Source organism: Stomoxys calcitrans, chromosome 5 (assembly GCF_963082655.1).
Source record: "Stomoxys calcitrans chromosome 5, idStoCalc2.1, whole genome shotgun sequence".
In the NCBI taxonomy this organism is placed as follows: Eukaryota; Metazoa; Arthropoda; class Insecta; order Diptera; family Muscidae; genus Stomoxys; species Stomoxys calcitrans.
Window position 1 is genome coordinate 70664950 of NC_081556.1, and position 19183 is coordinate 70684132.

Here is a 19183-nt window from a genome sequence, read left to right on the forward strand (position 1 = left end):
CAATGTCAAGAGGCATAAGATGGTGTCGTACTCAGTGCGGCTGGGATGCACAAACAAGCCATCCTTTGGATCCGTTAGGTATTGAGTAGTTGAGTAGATCACAACACCATATAGAATAATAGATCTGACAACCGCAGTATATACCCAATGCATTACACTCTGTCTAAGCCCCCAATTTAGTCATGCGAAGAAAGAATAGGTTCGGCCTTGTTCTTAAGATTCGAACCAGTTGTCTTCGTCAAAAGCCCCTGCCGACCAGTCGTCCGTCGGCTAATGGAGCCTGGAGCATCAACTCCACCAGTCGAGGTTTCAGTAGCAGACAACATGCTACGGCCTGACACCACCACCGCAGCTGTTGGGTCATTGGAGTCCATTCCAAGCCTACTCCCGGGCTTTACATCTGCCGCTCCACTGGAAACAGACGCAGATCATCAACCGCCTAATGTATAATTTCATCGCAGCTTTCCTTGAATGACTTCAAATGTTTTCTTCCAAAAATAATGATCTATTTCGACCAACAGGAAAATTCTTGCGGAGCGAAAGAACAAAACGTCCGCTCCACTCAACGGTTTAAACAAGACTCTCTAAAAACAAAATTTCAATGCATTTTTTTTTATTTTTTTTTTTTCAAAAAACAGCATTTAAATTTTTTTTCTAAAGACAAAATTTTAACTACCTTTTTTAAGACAAAATTTAATGATTTTTTTTAAGAAAATATGTTAATAAAACTTAAATTTTTAAATTTAAATGAAATTTTTGTGAAAAAAATTATTGAAAGTTTCTTTAAAAACAAAACATCAATAACATTTTCTCTAAAAACAAAATTTCGACAAAACTTTCTCTCAGAAAAACATCCCTGAAAAATTGATTGTTTATTTTTTTTAAATTAATATTATATTTTTTAGTAATAATAATAAAATACTTCAATGAAAATTTCGCCCTCTAGTGGCTTAGGAAGGCAAGACTCTAGATCGGTTTCTGTGGCAGCTATATCAGGTTATGAACCGATGAGGACCATACTTAGCACAGTTATTGGAAGTCATACCAAAACACTTCATGCAAAATGTCAGCCAAATCGGCTCGGCTCATAATTGCGCTCTCTAAAAACATAAGAAGTCACGAAGAAGTGAACCGTACGTAGCACATTTGTTGAAAGTCATAACATAACACTTCATGCCAAATTTCTGCCAAATCGGATGTGAATTGCGTTCTCAAGTGGCTCAAGAAGTCAAGATCCAAGATCGGTTTATTTGGCAGCTATATCAGATTATGAACCAATTTAAACTATACTTAGCACAGTTTTTGGAAGTGATACCAAAACACCATGTGCCAAATTTCTCTAGATGCTCAAAGTTAGCGCGCTTTCGCCAGGTGGATGGATATGGCTAGATCGACTTAAAATGTCATGACTTTCATATTTCTAGATGTTACAAACGGAATGGCAAAATTAGTATGCCCCCATCCAATGGTGGAGAGTATAACAAGTAAAAGCGTGCTAAGTTCGGCCGGGCCGAATCTTATATACTCTCCACCATGGATCGCATTTGTCGAGTTCCTTTCCCGGCATCTCTTCTTAGGCAAAAAAAAGGATATAAGAAAAGATTTGCTCTGCTATTAGAGCGATATCAAGATATGGTCCGGTTTGGACCACAATTAAATTATATGTTGGAGACCTGTGTAAAATGTCATCCAATTCGAATAAGAATTGCGCCCTTTAGGGACTCAAGAAGTAAAATAGAGAGATCGATTTATATGGGAGCTGTATCGGGCTATAGACCGATTCAGACCATAATAAACACGTATGTTAATGGTCATGAGAGAATACGTCGTACAAAATTTCAGGCAAATCGGATAATAATTGCGACCTCTAGAGGCTCAAGAAGTCAAGATCCCAGATCCGTTTATATGGCAGCTATATTAGGTTATGAACCGACTTGTACTTTATTTGACATAGTTGTTGAAAGTAACAATAAAAAACGTCTTGCGAAATTTCAGCCAAGTCGGATAGAAATTGCGCCCTCTAGAAGCTCAAGAAGTCAAGTCCTCAGATCTGTTTATATGACAGCTATATCAGGTTATGGACCGATTTGAACCATACTTGGCATAGTTGTTGGATATCACAACAAAACACGTCGTGCGAAATTTCTTTCCAATCGGATAAGAATTGCGCACTCTACAGGCTCAAGAAGTCAAGACCCAAGATCGGTTTATATGGCAGCTATATCAAGTTATAAACCGATTTGAACCATACTTGGTACAGTTGTTAGATATCATAACAAAACACGTCGTGCAAAATTTCATCCCAATCGGATAAGAATTGCGCACTCTAGAGGCTCAAGAAGTCAAGACCCAAGATCGGTTTATATGGCAGCTATATCAAAACATGGACCGATATGGCCCATTTACAATACCAACCGACCTACACTAATAAGAAGTATTTGTGCAAAATTTCAAGCGGCTAGCTTTACTCCTTCGGAATTTAGCGTGCTTTCGACGGACGGACATGGCTAGATCGACATAGAATTTCACGACGATCAAGAATATATATACTTTATGGGGTCTCAAACGAATATTTCGAGTAGTTACAATCAGAATGACGAAATTAGTATACCCCCCATCTTATGGTGGAGGGTATAAAAATAAATTTATGGCGATAAGCCTACTACTTTTTATAACAGGTGCCATTTTATGCCAAACTCATTAAAATCCATTTTTCTTCTAAATGGTCATAAAATTTAAAGAAAATAATTTTTGTTGTTGTAAAAATATAGTTGCGTACGATAAAAGAATTTTTTTTCCAAAAATTTTTAACTCTAAATACTGAAGATACAAAATTTAATCAAAATCAGACAAGGGAATCGAGATGGAGAAATGGGGCTTCTATCGGATGTGGTCTGTATTTGGAAATAATATGAATCTCAGGGTAATATAAGCACTCGACTATAAGGATGATAACTAATGAATTTGATGCTCGAAATTGGACCACAAATTTCACCAATATGCAACGAAAAAGAGGATATATGATAATACAAAAAAAAAAAAAAATATTAGTTCAATAAATATTCAATGGTATTAGGGTGACTTGTGGCAATACAAGTTGGTAGAAGTTAGGTTATCTTACTGAAATCGGATGATTTTTATAAGGTAGCAATATTAGGTTAGAGACGGATTCAGAACATACTTTTCATGTTTTTTCAGCCAAATTGAATATGAATTGTGCCCTATAGAGGCTTAGGAAGTAAAATCGGAAGGTTAGAGTTTTATTAGCTTATAGACTTGTTAAGACCATGTTGGATGATGGAGGTCGTATGAGAAATTTTGCAAAGTTTTACCCATATCGGATAAGAATTGATCCCTCTAGGGAAATTAAAAGATAGAATATGGGAATATGGGAATATGGGCCCAAATTGAATCATATTCGACAAAATGTGTAGAGGTCTACCATAACTAAATGTGTCAAATTTCATCGAAATCGGATGAAAAATGCTCCTTTTATAGGCTCAATACTCCATATCGGGTGATCGGTCTATATGGCAGCTATATCCAAATATGGTCCGATCTGCACCGCTGCTATATCCAATATAGTCCGATCTGGACCGTAATTCACAGGAATGGGTAGAGGGTCTAGCAGAACTCACTGTGCAAAATAGAATATCGGATGAAAAATAAGCTACTTTTTGCCGCAAGACTTTTAGTCGGCTATATATAAATAAAGTCAAACTTTATGAGACCAGGAAGCCAGATTTATATACAAAGAATACAAAATAATTAAATATTGTTTGCAAAATGTTTTATGCAGCCAAAATATCTGCAATACCCGTGTATTTACCAAATTTTCTGGGTAAATAGCCATCTCTAGCAATGACGAAAAATTTTACTTGTTTGCACATGCGGTAATTCGGCCCCTGTATTGTAAGCAGAGGAGAAATATACATATAAAATAGTTATAAAATTTTAAGATTATGAACTTAAATTTATTTATTTCGTATTTTTAATACGTATGTTTGCAATAGAATACATCACTAAATATGGCGAATATGCTCATCCCAAGTCAAATTTGACTATAAGTTAAATTGTATAAATATAAAAAAATGTGTGTTCTTCTTCAGGCATATAGCATTATATATGGTCAGACCTGTAATACTATATAGTGTGGTGTACTGGTGAACTGCTATTCAAAATTCCACCTACTGGCTATGCTGAACCTAATTCCTCTCGATATTGTGGCTAGACATATGATGCAATCACTGCTGTGAGAATATGGCAGCTTTTACTTTGGTTTGATACAATGTCGGATGTTCCAGGCAATGTGAAGGCGCTTTTCTATAAAAAGTACTGAACCACTATTTCTGATCGAAACGATTGGAACTGCGATATCAATGTGGGTGTAAGGTGTTAAAATATGTACTAAAATATAAACTAAATGCTACAAACTAGACTATCTTGAAAGTACTTTGAATTCATATAATAAAAAACTGCAAAGAAAAAAATTGCAAAAATAAACTTTATTGAACAACAGTCTGAATTAAACCAAACTCCACTGCAACTTCAATATCATCTTTCGCTGCAACATCAACACAACCAACATCTGCAATATTGGCACCATCCAGCATCGTCATTGACTTCTCTAACTCACTCGTCCAGTCCGGCATCAGCGAGGGATCTTGCAGCGGGCCAGTAGACCGTTTTTATTGCCACTTTGCTTTTGTTTGACCGATACGCTCTCATTTAGATCCTAAAATAACAATGGAAGAAACATTAGTTAATCAACTATTATCACGCATTAGTATACGAATTTGAGATGGGTAAGAAGGAAAACTAGGTAATGCTGAATTAATGAGGCATCACTTGACGTTCGAGAGCAACATTTCTTTAAATCAACCTTATCCGAATATAACAATCTCGTAGGAAACGAGCGGCATAAGCTTTAAGTTACATATAGTAAAGAAATCGGTCTCCCGATTAGTCTTCTACGGACCCTAGAAGCTTTAATTTTAACCTGGTTTGACGGAAGTCTAGTACTTAAAGTGCAACTATGCCCTTAAACTTAGTTCATTTTGTGTAAACTTTTAGCAAAATCCATGGTGGTAGGTACCCAAAATTCGGCCCGGTTGAACTTGTAAATTTTGTTTTTCGTTTTTCATTAAATGAAAAGAAGAAAAAGCGTGCTAAGTTCGGTCGGACCGAAACTTATATACTCTCCACCATGGATCACATTTGTCAAGTTCTTTGTCCGATATCTCTTTATTGGCAAACAAAGCATAATGGATAAGAATTGCTATGCTATTGGAGCTATACCAAGTTATGAACTGATCGGAACCATACTTGGTTTGGCTGTTGGAGACCGAAGTTGAAGTCATTATGCAAAATTTCAAGCAGATCGGAGAAGAATCGCGGCCAATACTGGCTCAAGAAATAAAATCGGAAGATCTGTTTATATTCGAACTATAGACCATGGTCTAAATTTAGACCAGTAGTTCCTAGTCTCGCAGGCTCGTCCGCTTTAAAATTTCCTGGAATATCTCTGTGGTCCGGCACCCAGAACAGGTTAATTTTGCCCTGTTCCGCCATGTCGTTGAGAGATCTGCGATGTTGAAAGGCGGTGCTTCCGTATAGAAGTCTATGTAACTTCTATTACCAAGGATATCGTAGTTCCAATCGGTTCTATCAGAAATAGTAGTACAGTACTTTATATCAAAAAGCGGCTCAGGTAGGGTGTAATCCACACTGCCTGGAACATCAGACGTTGTATGAAGGATAAAGTAATATCCGTAGCCGCCACATGACCAAAGAGAAAGCTCCCTTAACCTCAGGGCAGTGGTCGCAGCAATTTTTCTAGCCACAATGTCCAGAGTCATTAGATGTAGAATTAAATTCAGTTCATCAGATGGTATCATCTACATTGCGGGTGTGATGCACAAACAAGCCATCCTTTGGATCCGGAGTCTATTGAACAGTAGCGCCGTCCATCAGACCACAATACCATATAGCATTATAGGTCTGACAACTGCAGTATATACCCAGTGCATGAAGCGCGGTATAAACCCCCAACTTTTGCCAATGGTGTATAGAGCAAGAGTTGCCTTTCTTGCTCTTTCCAAAGCGTTAGATTTGAAGTTCAATTTCCTGTCCAACAAAACTCCCAGGTATTTTGCGCTGTCTGTAAATGGAACATTCTCTCCTCCTGCTGTATCTCCTGCTGAAAAGAACTACTTCTTTCTTGCACCGATTTACGCCTAGACCATTTTCCGTAACCCACTTCGCTGTTGCACATAAGCTTCCTGAAGTATATCTCTAAGAGTGTTGGGAAACTCTCCTAGCCGCAATTGCCACGTTTTCAGCGTACGCGACGACTTTTTCGTCTTTTTCTTCCAGAGACAGTAATATGTTGTTAATGGCTATATTCCAAATAGGGGACATAGTACACCTCCTTGAGGTGTTCCACTGCTGACCCATCTTTTTAGATCCACAGATCCCAAGCCTGCCGTAATGAATCTTTTAGTAAGTAAGTTATTAATAAACTATCTTACGGTAGAGTTGATGCCTAGAAACTCCAACTCCTTCATAATTTACGTCGGCTTTAAATTGTTGAGAGCACCTTCAATGTCAAGAAATACTACCATTGTAGCATTATAGCGAAAGAACCCTCTATGTAGTCGACTAAGTCGCGAAGGGCTGCTTCGATGGATTTGACTTTAATATATGCATGCTGCTGCCGAGACAGGCGATCTCCAGGGATTTTTAGCCTAAGGAATGTTTTTATCAACCTCTCAAGAGTCTTCAGCATAAAGGATAACAGACTAATAGGACGAATATTTTTCGCCTCCGTATTGTAAGGTTTTCTTGCTTTCGGAATTAATATGACCTTCGTTTCCCTCCATCCAACTGCTATAAATGACCAGCTGATAAAAGCAGAGTATATATCTCTAAGTCAAGGGACCAGTCTATCAGATACAGCTTCTAATTCAGCCGGTAATACTATATAATAATATAATAATAATTATAGCATTATAGCGAAAGAACCCTCTATGTAGTCGACTAAGTCGCGAAGGGCTGCTTCGATGGATTTGACTTTAATATATGCATGCTGCTGCCGAGACAGGCGATCTCCAGGGATTTTTAGCCTAAGGAATGTTTTTATCAACCTCTCAAGAGTCTTCAGCATAAAGGATAACAGACTAATAGGACGAATATTTTTCGCCTTTTGCTTTGGCTTTTGCTCTGTTGAAGAGTTTTCTGCAGTCCTTCCTTAGACCAACCAGCTCTGGACCTTCGTGCAAAACAGACGGGCAGAATTTGTGCCGAAATTTATCCCAATCCGCCTTCCTTCTGTTTAGCCGAGGGACCACTTCTGCAGCATTTTCTCCAAGGCTGAAAATAATATGACGATGATCATAGAAGCTGTGGTAATCCAACAGATCCCGATACAAAAATAATATTTAGTACCTCCTGCTTGTTACTGGTAATAAAGGTCGATTTATCAACTTTTTTACAAATCGCTAGATTTTAAAACACATTCGATAAGCAGCTCAACCCTTTGGTTGACATCCGAATTCCCCATATCTGGTGATGTGCATTAGCATCACTTCCTACAATGAGGCTCTCCTTCCCTACAGAAGCGGCTTCAATCAGCAACTTAAGTTTTGAAGGTTGGCTACTACAAAGTGCTTAACGACGGAAAAAGAAAAACATTTAGACTACTCTTTGCAAGAATTTAGGCTCTGTGTATCCCATGTGTAACCCGGAATTCTTAGTCCACGAACCATTCCTCCACACACCCATGGTTCCTGGATAAGAACCACGTTTAATCCCCGTGCCACCAGGAGGACTTTTAGTGCCGCCGAAGCGGCTGATGGAGATTTATTTGTAGAAAACGGACCATAGTCAGGATTCATAACTTCCATCACTGTTAGCCTCGTCTTCTGAATCCGCCAGAAGATTCGTTAGATCTTGTCAGATGAGCTTCTGTACGCATCCAGGGGCAGGTGAGAAAGCAGTGGAACCACTCTTCCTCAGGACACTGGGCACTTGCAGTGTGAACGATTCTTTCTTAGATGCTTCACTAGTACGAAGTACTTTTTGAGTTCCGTGCTTCCTCGCTGGCGCACATCTTACGCCCAGTCCAACCGGATGACCCACCCAGACAAGGCTTTTAGGGCCCCGTTCCGGTGCCTTCCCCTCCTGTCTCGATTGTGGCAGAAGGATTTTTAGTCTCCTCTAGTCCGCCAGACAATAGCGATATAGTCGGTAGTTCCTAAGGCAAGTGTTCAGCAGCAACTGCTGAGTGGTCTTCTGATTCCCCAACCCCACCGCTTCCTTAGACCTTCAGTTTCAACTTATTGAATCCGTAGGATACAACTCCTTCAGACTTGTTGAGGTCTGCGAGTCAGCCGGAGTTTAGTACTAATGCTGCATGTCCCAGGTCACCACCAGCCTCATCCTATCTACCAGACGCTGGTTGAAAGATTTGGATTACATTCCCTTAGTCTTCCAAGTATGGATTCAGGATCTGAGAGAATCCTTGGTAAACAAGCATGCGCCATTGGTTGAGAAGGAATACCTTCCTTCTTGACTAAATCTATGCTGCACCAAGCCAGATCTCACCAATCTTTTTTAGAGCGCAACGATACATTTCAATTGAGCGTAGATCCCCGAAGGCAACTCGTCTGTATCGGCCCCGATACCAGCCTGCATCGCCACAAGCTGGAGGAAATCCAGGAAATTCCAATTATTCCTAGGTAGACTGCCTTGTTCTTCTCCCTTGTCGACAACTGTCATTACCAAACTGTCCCTAACGACATTAGCAAAGGTTCTTGGACCCATCTTACTATTGTTCGCCCTAGTTCTTTTAGGCATGGAATGCCATGGAGATGACAGCAGCCTGTTGGCTGATTGCAGTTTCCCGAGCCCCATTTTGGGAGTCTCTCTCCATATTAGCGAGAGTTTTAGGATCATTCGCACCTAATCCCGAGAGCGATGTGCCATCTATTATTCCAACCTCTTAAAGAGCATGTTGGTTTGCCGGGGAAGGCCGATGGCCTAGGCAAATTATAGACGTGCGAAGATAGAATAGGTTCGGCCTTTTCTTTAAGACTCGAACCAGGTGTCTTCGTCAAAAGCCGCTGCTGACCAGTTGCTGTCGGCTAGTGGAGCCTGAAGCAGCAGCTCCACCAGTCAAGGTTTCAGTAGCAGACAACAAACGGCCTGGTACCACCACCGCGGCTGTTGGGTTTTTGAAGTCCATTCTAAGCCTACTCCCGGGCTCTGGATCTGCCGCTCCACTGAAAACAGAAGCAGATCATCAACCGGCTAATGGATAACACTATCGTAGCCAACCTTGAGTGACTTAAATTTTTTTTTCCAAAAATAATGACCTATTACGAGTTACAGAAAAATTCTTGCGGAACGAAATAACAAAACATCATCTCCACTCAACGGTTTAAACAAAAATCAAACAATTTATGGGCCAAGTATGGGCCCAGTTGTTAGAAGGCATAACAAAACACTTCATGCTAAATTTCAAAATTTCAGCCAAATCGGATAATAATTGCGCGCTTTAGCGGCTCAATAAGTCAAGTTCCGAGATCGGTTTATATGGAAGCTATATCAGGCTTTTAACGAATTTAGACTATACTTCGCACAGTTATTGAAAGTTAAAAGAAACACTTCATGCCAAATTTTATCCAAGTCTGATAATAATGGCGACCTCTAGAAGCTCAAAAATGCAAGATCCAGGATGGAATTATATGGCAGCTATATCAAAACATGGACCTCTTTAGCCTATTTACAACTTCAACCGACCTACACTAATGGAAGTATTTGTGCAAAATTATTAGCTTATTCCTTCGAAAGTTAGCGTGCTTCCGACAAACGGACGAACAGGGCTAAATCGACTTAGAATGTGAAGTCATATTACGTCTCAGATGAATATTTCGAGGTGTTACAAACGGAATGATGAAAATAAGTGTACCCCCCATCCTATGGTTAATGTAACTCTATTACATACACTACGTTATTAAGATTGATGAATTCTGAAAGTTCTCACGTACAAAGGCAGAAGGAGCCTAGTAGACCTGGCCACTTATCAGGAGTTGATATGAAATTGCCCCAACATGAACATATTGTCCAACTTAGACGCGTGAAGAAGGAACAGGAGGTGATCAGTTTATCAGTTTGGAAGTCATAACAAAACGCCAAGTACAAAATTGAAATCAAATCGGGTGATAACTACGCTTTCTAGAGGAGATCGGTCTATATGGCAGCTTGTCTTGTGCAAATTTTGTAAAGATCGGACCAAAATTATGCCTACTAGAGCCTAAAAATGTCATTTCGGGTGAAATATATTTATCGCAGCTATATCAAAATCTGAACCGATTTTGATAATATTATTCACACATTTGGAACATGTAAGAGAACGTCTTGTGAAAATTGAAAATTTTGTAAAGATCGGACCAAAATTATGGCTACTTGAGCCAAAAAATGTCATATCGGATAAAAAATATTTATGGAAGCTATATACAAAACCGAACCCATTTTGATAATATTATGCTCACATATTGGAACATTAAATGAAAATTTTGTAAAGATCGGACCAAAACTATAGCTACTACAGCCTTAAAATACCATATCGGATGAAAGATGTAAATGGGAGCTATATCAAAATATAAACCGAGTTTGTTCAAAATCAATAGCGTTCGTCCTTGGACCAAAAAAGTGTCTTGTGCAAAATTTTATGATAATCGAACAACAAATGCGACCTCTACCTTGATCACAAAAATTTCAAATATCGATCGTTGAAAGATCAGGAAAAAAATTTTGAAGTCCAGAGGCGCGGATTAGGATTTTATTTTAAATACATGGTTTCTTCAGATAAACTTCTTAGAATTGTATGTAGTTTAGGTTTTTGATATACGATTTTTTTTCTTCCATACAAAGCAACCCGCCTTAATATATATACTAATGTATATGGGGTCTCAGACGAATATTTGAAGGTTATACAAACGGAATGACGAAATTAGTATATCCCTATCCTATGGTGGAGGGTATAAAAAGCGGGTACCCACTACCAAGAATGCCGCTCAAAATTAACCCTTTTAACTTATTGGGTTGCCCAAAAAGTAATTGCGGATTTTTTAAAAGAAAGTAAATGCATTTTTAATAAAACTTAGAATGAACTTTAATCAAATATACTTTTTTACACTTTTTTTTCTAAAACAAGCTAAAAGTAACAGCTGATAACTGACAGAAGAAAGAATGCAATTACAGAGTCACAAGCTGTGAAAAAATTTGTCAACGCCGACTATATGAAAAATCCGCAATTACTTTTTGGGCAACCCAATAGTTTGTTTGGGTATAACAAGAACAATGTAGACATAATATAACACAATTCCTGAAAATGTCGACAAATTTGTTTATAGTTCTTAGCATGATTTAAAATCTTTGGGGCATATTTTTAGGCACCACAAATAAAAATGATGCAGCAGAAAAGTGTCATTGTAAATTCAAGTAAATTTCTTATATTGGATTCGTACATCCACTACGCAATGCATAGATTAGTTTTCACAATGAAACTCCATATAACAAAATAAGTAAAACCACCACCATAGATTCGATGTAAAATTGACACAAAATAAAATTAGTTTAAAAACATACATTAATAAAGATCTACATTAATAAAGATCGGACCAAAATTATGGTTACTACAGCCTTAAAATACCATATCGGATGAAAGATATATATGGGAGCTATATCTACATATAAACCGAGTTTGTTCAAAATCAATAGCGTTCGTCCTTGGACCAAAAAAGTGTCTTGTGCAAAATTTTATGATTATCGAACAACAAATTCGACCTCTACCTTGATCACAAAAATTTCAAATATCGATCGTCGAAAGATCAGGACAAAATTTATGAAGTTTAGAGGCGCGGATTAAGATTTTATTTTAAATACATGGTTTCTTCAGAGAAACTTCTTAGAATTGTATGTGGTTTAGGTTTTTGATATACGATTTTTTTTCATCCATACAAAGCAACCCGCCTTTATATATATACTAATGTATATGGGGTCTCAGACGAATATTTGAAGGTTATACAAACGGAATGACGAAATTAGTATATCCCTATCCTATGGTGGAGGGTATAAAAAGCGGGTACCCACTACCAAGAATGCCGCTCAAAATTAACCCTTTTAACTTAGTTTGTTTGGGTAGAACAAAAACAATGTAGACACAATATAACACAATTCGTGAAAATTCCGACAAATTTGTTTACAGTTCTTAGCATGATTTACAACTTTTGGGGCATATTTTTAGGCACCACAAATAAAAATTATGCAGCAGAAAAGTGTCATTCTAAATTCAAATAAATTTCTTATATTGGATTCGTACATCCACTACGCAATACATAGATTAGTTTTCACAATGAAACTCCATAAAACAAAACTAAAGGGTGATTTTTTTTGAGGTTAGGATTTTCATGCATTAGTATTTGACAGATCACGTGGGATTTCAGACATGGTGTCAAAGAGAAAGATGCTCAGTATGCTTTGACATTTCATCATGAATAGACTTACTAACGAGCAACGCTTGCAAATCATTGAATTTTATTACCAAAATCAGTGTTCGGTTCGAAATGTGTTCAAATTTTGACAAAATTTGTTCAGCGATGAGGCTCATTTCTGGTTGAATGGCTACGTAAATAAGCAAAATTGCCGCATTTGAAGTGAAGAGCAACCAGAAGCCGTTCAAGAACTGCCCATGCATCCCGAAAAATGCACTGTTTGGTGTGGTTTGTACGCTGGTGGAATCATTGGACCGTATTTTTTCAAAGATGCTGTTGGACGCAACGTTACGGTGAATGAACACATTTCGAACCGAACACTGACTTTGGTAATAAAATTCAATGATTTGCAAGCGTTGCTCGTTAGTAAGTCTATTCATGATGAAATGTCAAAGCATACTGAACATCTTTCTCTTTGACACCATGTCTGAAATCCCACGTGATCTGTCAAATACTAATGCATGAAAATCCTAACCTCAAAAAAATCACCCTTTAGTAAAACCACCACCAAGGATTCGGTGTAAAATTGACACAAAATAAAATTAGTTTAAAGACATAATTTTACTCTACGTACCAAATTTCTGCCAAACCAGGCAAAAATGGAAGCTTCTAGGAACCGAACAAAAATAATCGAGAGATCGGTTTATATGGGAGCATCATCAGTTAAAGAACGATTTAGACTGTTCTGGCACAGTTGTTGGAAGTCGTAACAGAACACCGCATGCAAAATTTCAGCCAAATCGGACAAAAATTGTGACTTCCAGGGGAAAAGATGTAAAATCAAGAGATCGGTTTATATGGGAGCTATTTCGGGTAAAAAACCGATTTCAACCGTATTTTGCATAATTGTTGGTAGTCGTAACAGAACACTACATGAATTTCAGTTCAATCGGATAACAATTGCGGCTTCTAGGGGCTCAATATGTCAAATCGGGAGATTGATTTATATGGGAGCTATATCCAAATCTGAACCGATATGGCCCATTTGCAATCTTCGAAGACCTACATTAATAAGACATATCAGTGCAAAATTTCAAGCGGATAGCTTTATGAGTTCGACCCCTATCGTGATTTCGCCAGACGGACGGATGTGGCTAGATCGACTCAAAACGTTCAGACGATGAAAAATATATAAACTTTATGGTCCGCAGATCAATATTTCGAGGTCTTACAAACGAAATAACTAGGATAGTTTACCCCCCATCCAATGGTGGTGGGTATAACTAGTGAAAAAAATCTGTGAAAACATTTTCATTTACTAAGTTCTACACTGAGTGGACATTCTTTCAACTTGCTTATAAGAATTTTCGTCGCATTTGCGTTCATAAGCTTTTAAATAAATAACAATTATTGGCATATATAGCTCTTTCACGTTTATTTTTTGTGGTAACATATATTATGGGGTTGTCTATATGTCTCTGTAATAGCAAAAAGTGTCTTTTTGAGAATTAATACAATAAGTGAAACAATGTTTTGTGGAAACTTTCCACAGTGAACGAACTTAATGCCTACCTTAAAGGTAAAAAATCCTTTATGAACACCAAAACAAGTAAAAAGGCGTTAAGTTCGGCCACACCAATTTTGACCAAATTCGCCATGGACATTGAGTGGTCTAATAAGCAAAAGTCATTGTTCAATTTTGTAGAAGAAAATATTGGCCTTTTTGGTAGCTACATCCAAATAAAGACCGATCTTAACCACAAACGACACGGATGTCGAAAAGCCGAATAAAACATAAGTCACTGTCCCAAATTTCAGCGAAATCGGATTACAAATGCGCCTTTTATGGGCCCAAAACTTTAAATCGAGAGATCGGTCTATATGGCAGCTATTTCCATATCTAGACCGATCGGAACCAAATGGAAGAAGGACGTCGAAGGGCCTAACACAACTCACTGTCCCAAATTTCGGCGACATCGGACAATAAATGCACCTTTTATGGGCTCAGGACTTTAAATCGAGAGATCGGTCTATATGGCAGCTATATCCAAATCTAGACCGATGGGAACCAAATTGAAGAAAAATGTCGAAGGCCGTAACACAATTCACTGTCCCAAATTTCGACCACATCGAACAATAAATGCGTTTTTTATGGGTTCAAGACCTTAAATCGAAAGATCGATCTATATGGCAGCTATATCCAAATCTTAATCGATCTGGGCCAAATTGCAGAAAGATGTCGAGGGCCATAACGCAACTCACTGTCCCAAATTATGGGGAAATCGGACACTAAATGCGCCTTTCATAGCGTCAAGACTTTAAATAGAGATATCGGTCTATATGGCAGATATATCCTAATCTGAACCGATCTGGTCAAATTGCAAAAAGATGTCGAGGGGTCTTACACAACTCATTGTCCCAAATTTCGGCGACAACGGAAAATAAATGCGCCTATTATGGGCCCAAGACTTTAAATCGAGAGGTCAGTCTAAATGACAGTTATATCCAGATCTGGACCGATCCGAACCAAATTGAAGAAAAATGTCGAAGGTCGTAACACAACTCACTGTCCCAAATTTCGGCGACGTCGGACAATAAATGCGCCTTTAAGGGGTCCAATACCATAAATCGAGAGATCGGTCTATATGACAGCTATGTCCAGATCTGGGTCAAATTGAAGAGGGATGTCGAAGGGCCTAGAACAACTCACTGTCCCAAATTATGGCTAAATCGGACACTAATTGCGAATTTTATGGGCCCAAGAACTTAAATCGAGAGATCGGTCTTTATGTCAGCTATATTCAAAACTGAATCGATCTGCGCCAAATTGCAGAAAAATGTCAAGGGGCCTAACACTACTCACTGACCCAAATTTCAGCAAAATCGGATAATAAGACCCCATACCGGCGGATCGGCCTATATGGGATCTATATCAAGACATAGTCCGATATAGCCCATCTTCGAATTTAACCTGCTTATAGACAAAAAAAAATAATCTGTAGCGTGATTTCAACAGACAGATAGATCAACATATATAGATCGTATTAGATTTTTATGAGGATCAAGAATATTTATAGGGTCGGAAATGGATTTTTGGATGTGTTGCAAACGGAATGACAAAATAAATATACCCCCATCCTTTGGTGGTGGTTATAAAAAACATTTTATTATTCGCTACTGTGCTACAGTGTACTGTTATTATAGCCTCCATCATAGGATGGGGGTATACTAATTTCTTCATTCTGTTTGTAACTCCTCGAAATATTTGTCTAAGACCCCATAAAGTATATATTCATGATCGTCATTTTACATTTTACAACATTTTAATCGTCCGTCCGTCTGTCTATCGAAATCACGCTAACTTCCGAAGGAGTAAAGCTAGCCGCATGAAATTTTGCACAAATACTTCCTATTAGTGTAGGTCGATTGGGATTGTAAATGGGGTATATCGGTCCACGTTTTGAAATAGCTGCCATATTAACCGATGTGGGATCTTGAATTCTTGAGCCGCTAGAGGGCACAATTCTTATCCGATTTGGCTGAAATTTTGAATGAGGTGTTATATTATGACTTCCAATAACTGTGCTGAGTATGGTTGAAGTCGGTCGATAAACTGATATAGCCGTCATATAAACCTATCTGGGGTCTTGACTTCTTGAGTGTCTAGAGTTCGCAATTCCTCTCCGATTTTGCACGACGTGTTTTGTAATGACTTCCAACAACTGTGCTAAGAATAGTTCAAATCGGTCCATAACCTGATATAGCTGCCATATAAACCAATCTGGGGTCTCGAATTCTTGAACCTCTATAGGAAGCAATTCCTATCCGTTTTGGCTGAAATATTGCATGACGTGTTTTTATATGATTTCCAACAACTGTATTAAAAATGGTTCAAATCGGTCCATAACCTGATATAGCTCTCATATAAACCGATCTGGGGTCTTGACTTCTTGAGCCAATTATTATCCGATTTAGCTAAAATTTTGCATGAGGTTTTTTCAATAACTGTGCTAAGAATAGTTCAAATCGGTTCATGACCTGATATAGCTGCCATATAAACCGATATGGGATCTTGACTTCTTGAGCTTCTAAAGGGCGCAAGTATTATCCGATTTGGCCGAAATTTTGTACAACGATTTCTCTCATGACCTTTAACATACGTGTCGAATATGACATGAATCGGTTTATAGCCTAATACAGCTCCCCTATAAACCGATCTCCCTATTTTACTTCTCCAGCCCCTAAAGTTCGCAATTCTTACTAGATTAGGCTGAAATTTTACACAATGACTTCTACTATGGTCTCCAATATTCGGATCAATAATGGTCCGAAATGAACCATCACTTGATATTGTTCCAATAACATAGCAATTCTTTTGTTTTGTCCTTTTTTTTGCCTAAAAAGAGATACCGTGGCAAGAGCTCGACAAATGCGATCCAAGGTGGAGGGTATTTAAGATTCGGCCCGGCCGAACATATCACGCTTTTACTTGTTTTATTCATATGTTAGCAACGGTTAGAAAGAGACGCTAGACCCATTGTTAAATATACCGATCGGCTTCGAATTACTTCCTGATTCAAGGTTTTTTAACCATATTTTTGCGAAATTTAATCGAAATCGGTTCAGATTTAGATATATCTCACGCATACATATGATAGCCACTATGCATTTTTATTATCGCTGTGGCCAAAATTTGGTTTGGTTCTAACAAATTTTGCAAGAGTTTCTATTCGATTCTGGATCAGAATCTGACCTGAGTATATTCATATATAGCTTTCATTTAATATGCTGTTGAATTTGCATAAAAGTAGTACCTATACGTATTGGTTAAGGAAATCATATAGTCGGCTCCAGTCGTCTTTTGTCTTAATTTTCTGTTTATTTTCGATTTACCTTTTTTATTAATTTTATAATAACATCATTTTCAGTTGCGTCAAGGGTTCGTGGTTTCCTGTAACCCTAATGTACTAAAATATCTCCTCCTTTACACTTCCTTTATGTGTTTTAAGTAAGCGACCTTCCACGAATTTGGTTGCAAGTAACTAAAGTCTGTGTTTATCATATCAAAACGAAAGTAAAATAATTGTTTTGTATAGACGGGAATAATAAATAAATCCCGTACCTCCCCCCCCCCCCCCCCCATCGATGCACAATTCCCCAAGTGTGTTAACATACATGTGTATTTTCACACGCACACGCATGTTTGGCATCACATTTATATAAAAGCGATTATATAAAATGATGTTTGCATTATATTTTCAATTATTTCCCCACTCCAAGTTGGCCACCGGCACTCGTACCACAAAAAGAATAGCAGCGGGGAAACTTATTTCAGGTAAATTAATTAAATTTTCCAATTAATATTGCCGATACAGAGTTTCACCAGTTACTGTGGAGTTCAATGACAACATTAATCCCATGGCTAATGCCGGAAGGAATTAAAACATAGAAACAATATGCTGGTCACATTTCAATTGTAGAACAGGTGCGAGAGGGCAACGGGCGGTATTAAGGTTATACTAGCAAAAAAAAAACCAAAGCCATGTAATATTATTTCTTCATTTCTATGTCAGATATTTCTTTAGAAAAGGGTATAGATATTATTTCTAGGAGAAATTGTGTTGATGTTGCAACAGTTGTAATCTAATTTGTTTGTATTTTTTATACAGGGCATACTCTTTCAACAGTAACGGTTTATTTTGCCTACACGCAAAAAAATAAAACTTTTGGGACTTGTTTACGACAAACAAAATACTTTTGTCACAAAGTTTTTCTTTTACTGTAACCGTTTAACGTTGCACTGATTTTGTTGTTCGCTGTTGATTTCCTTCGCATTGTCATCACTAAGTCTATTTTTGAATTCAATCGAATTTCCACTTTTATAGGTCTATCTAGTGTCATCTTTGGCAATGACCCTGAAGGTCTGCATCAGAAATATCAGAAAAAAAATTTCAGCAGTGGTTATCCCTTCAATAATAGTTGCGACAATTGTGAATAATAACGCCGTGTAAGACTTCAGTACAATAACTTAGTGCTTATCGGCACGCCACTTGATCTCAGCTATAAAAAGGGGGCTTCAGCTAAAATTTCAATTAAACCCGCTGCACTACATATCAAACTGTAGCCGTAAACATAGCATTGTTGAACATAACTGATTTTGTTTACTGTAAACCCTTTAGCTACTTCGCCTAAGTTAAAACGAACTTTTTTTTGTTGTAAAACAAAAAACTTTTTAATTACAAAAGAACTTCGATAGCCGTAAACGATTGTTCATGTACTGGACCAATAAATATCCTCTTGTGTCTCTCCTAATAGAGAGAAAGGTTGAGTATTTGAGGGTATAGACGAGTGGTTAGCAAAAATACTCACACTATTGCAAGCATATAAGAAAATAATGCCAAGCAGGCACATGGGATCGCGAATAATTGCAATTGTGTGCTGGTCGTCACTGGTATAGACACATTCTCACACAAACATACATAGGATAGGGAGTATATTCATTTAGTCATTCCGTTTGCAACACATCGAAATATCAATTTCCGACTCTACAAAGTATATATATTTTGGATCGTTGCAAAATTCTAAGACGATTTAACTATGTCCGTGTCTGTCCGTCCGTCTGTTGTAATCACTCTAGAACCTTCAAAAATTGAGATATTGAGCTGAAATTTGGCACAGTTGATGCA

General features: G+C 37.9%; 1 protein-coding gene across 1 annotated transcript in view; it reads right to left on the reverse strand.

Annotated features, from left to right (window-relative positions):
- Window positions 1-4486: 4486 nt before the first annotated feature.
- Window positions 4487-19183, reverse strand: part of LOC106089124 (nuclear pore membrane glycoprotein 210) — a 363893-nt gene continuing 349196 nt past the window's right edge. Inside the window, exon 26 of the transcript XR_001221554.2 lies at window positions 4487-4735. The gene's annotated coding sequence lies outside the window, so the exon portion shown is untranslated. The remainder of the gene's footprint in view (window positions 4736-19183) is intronic.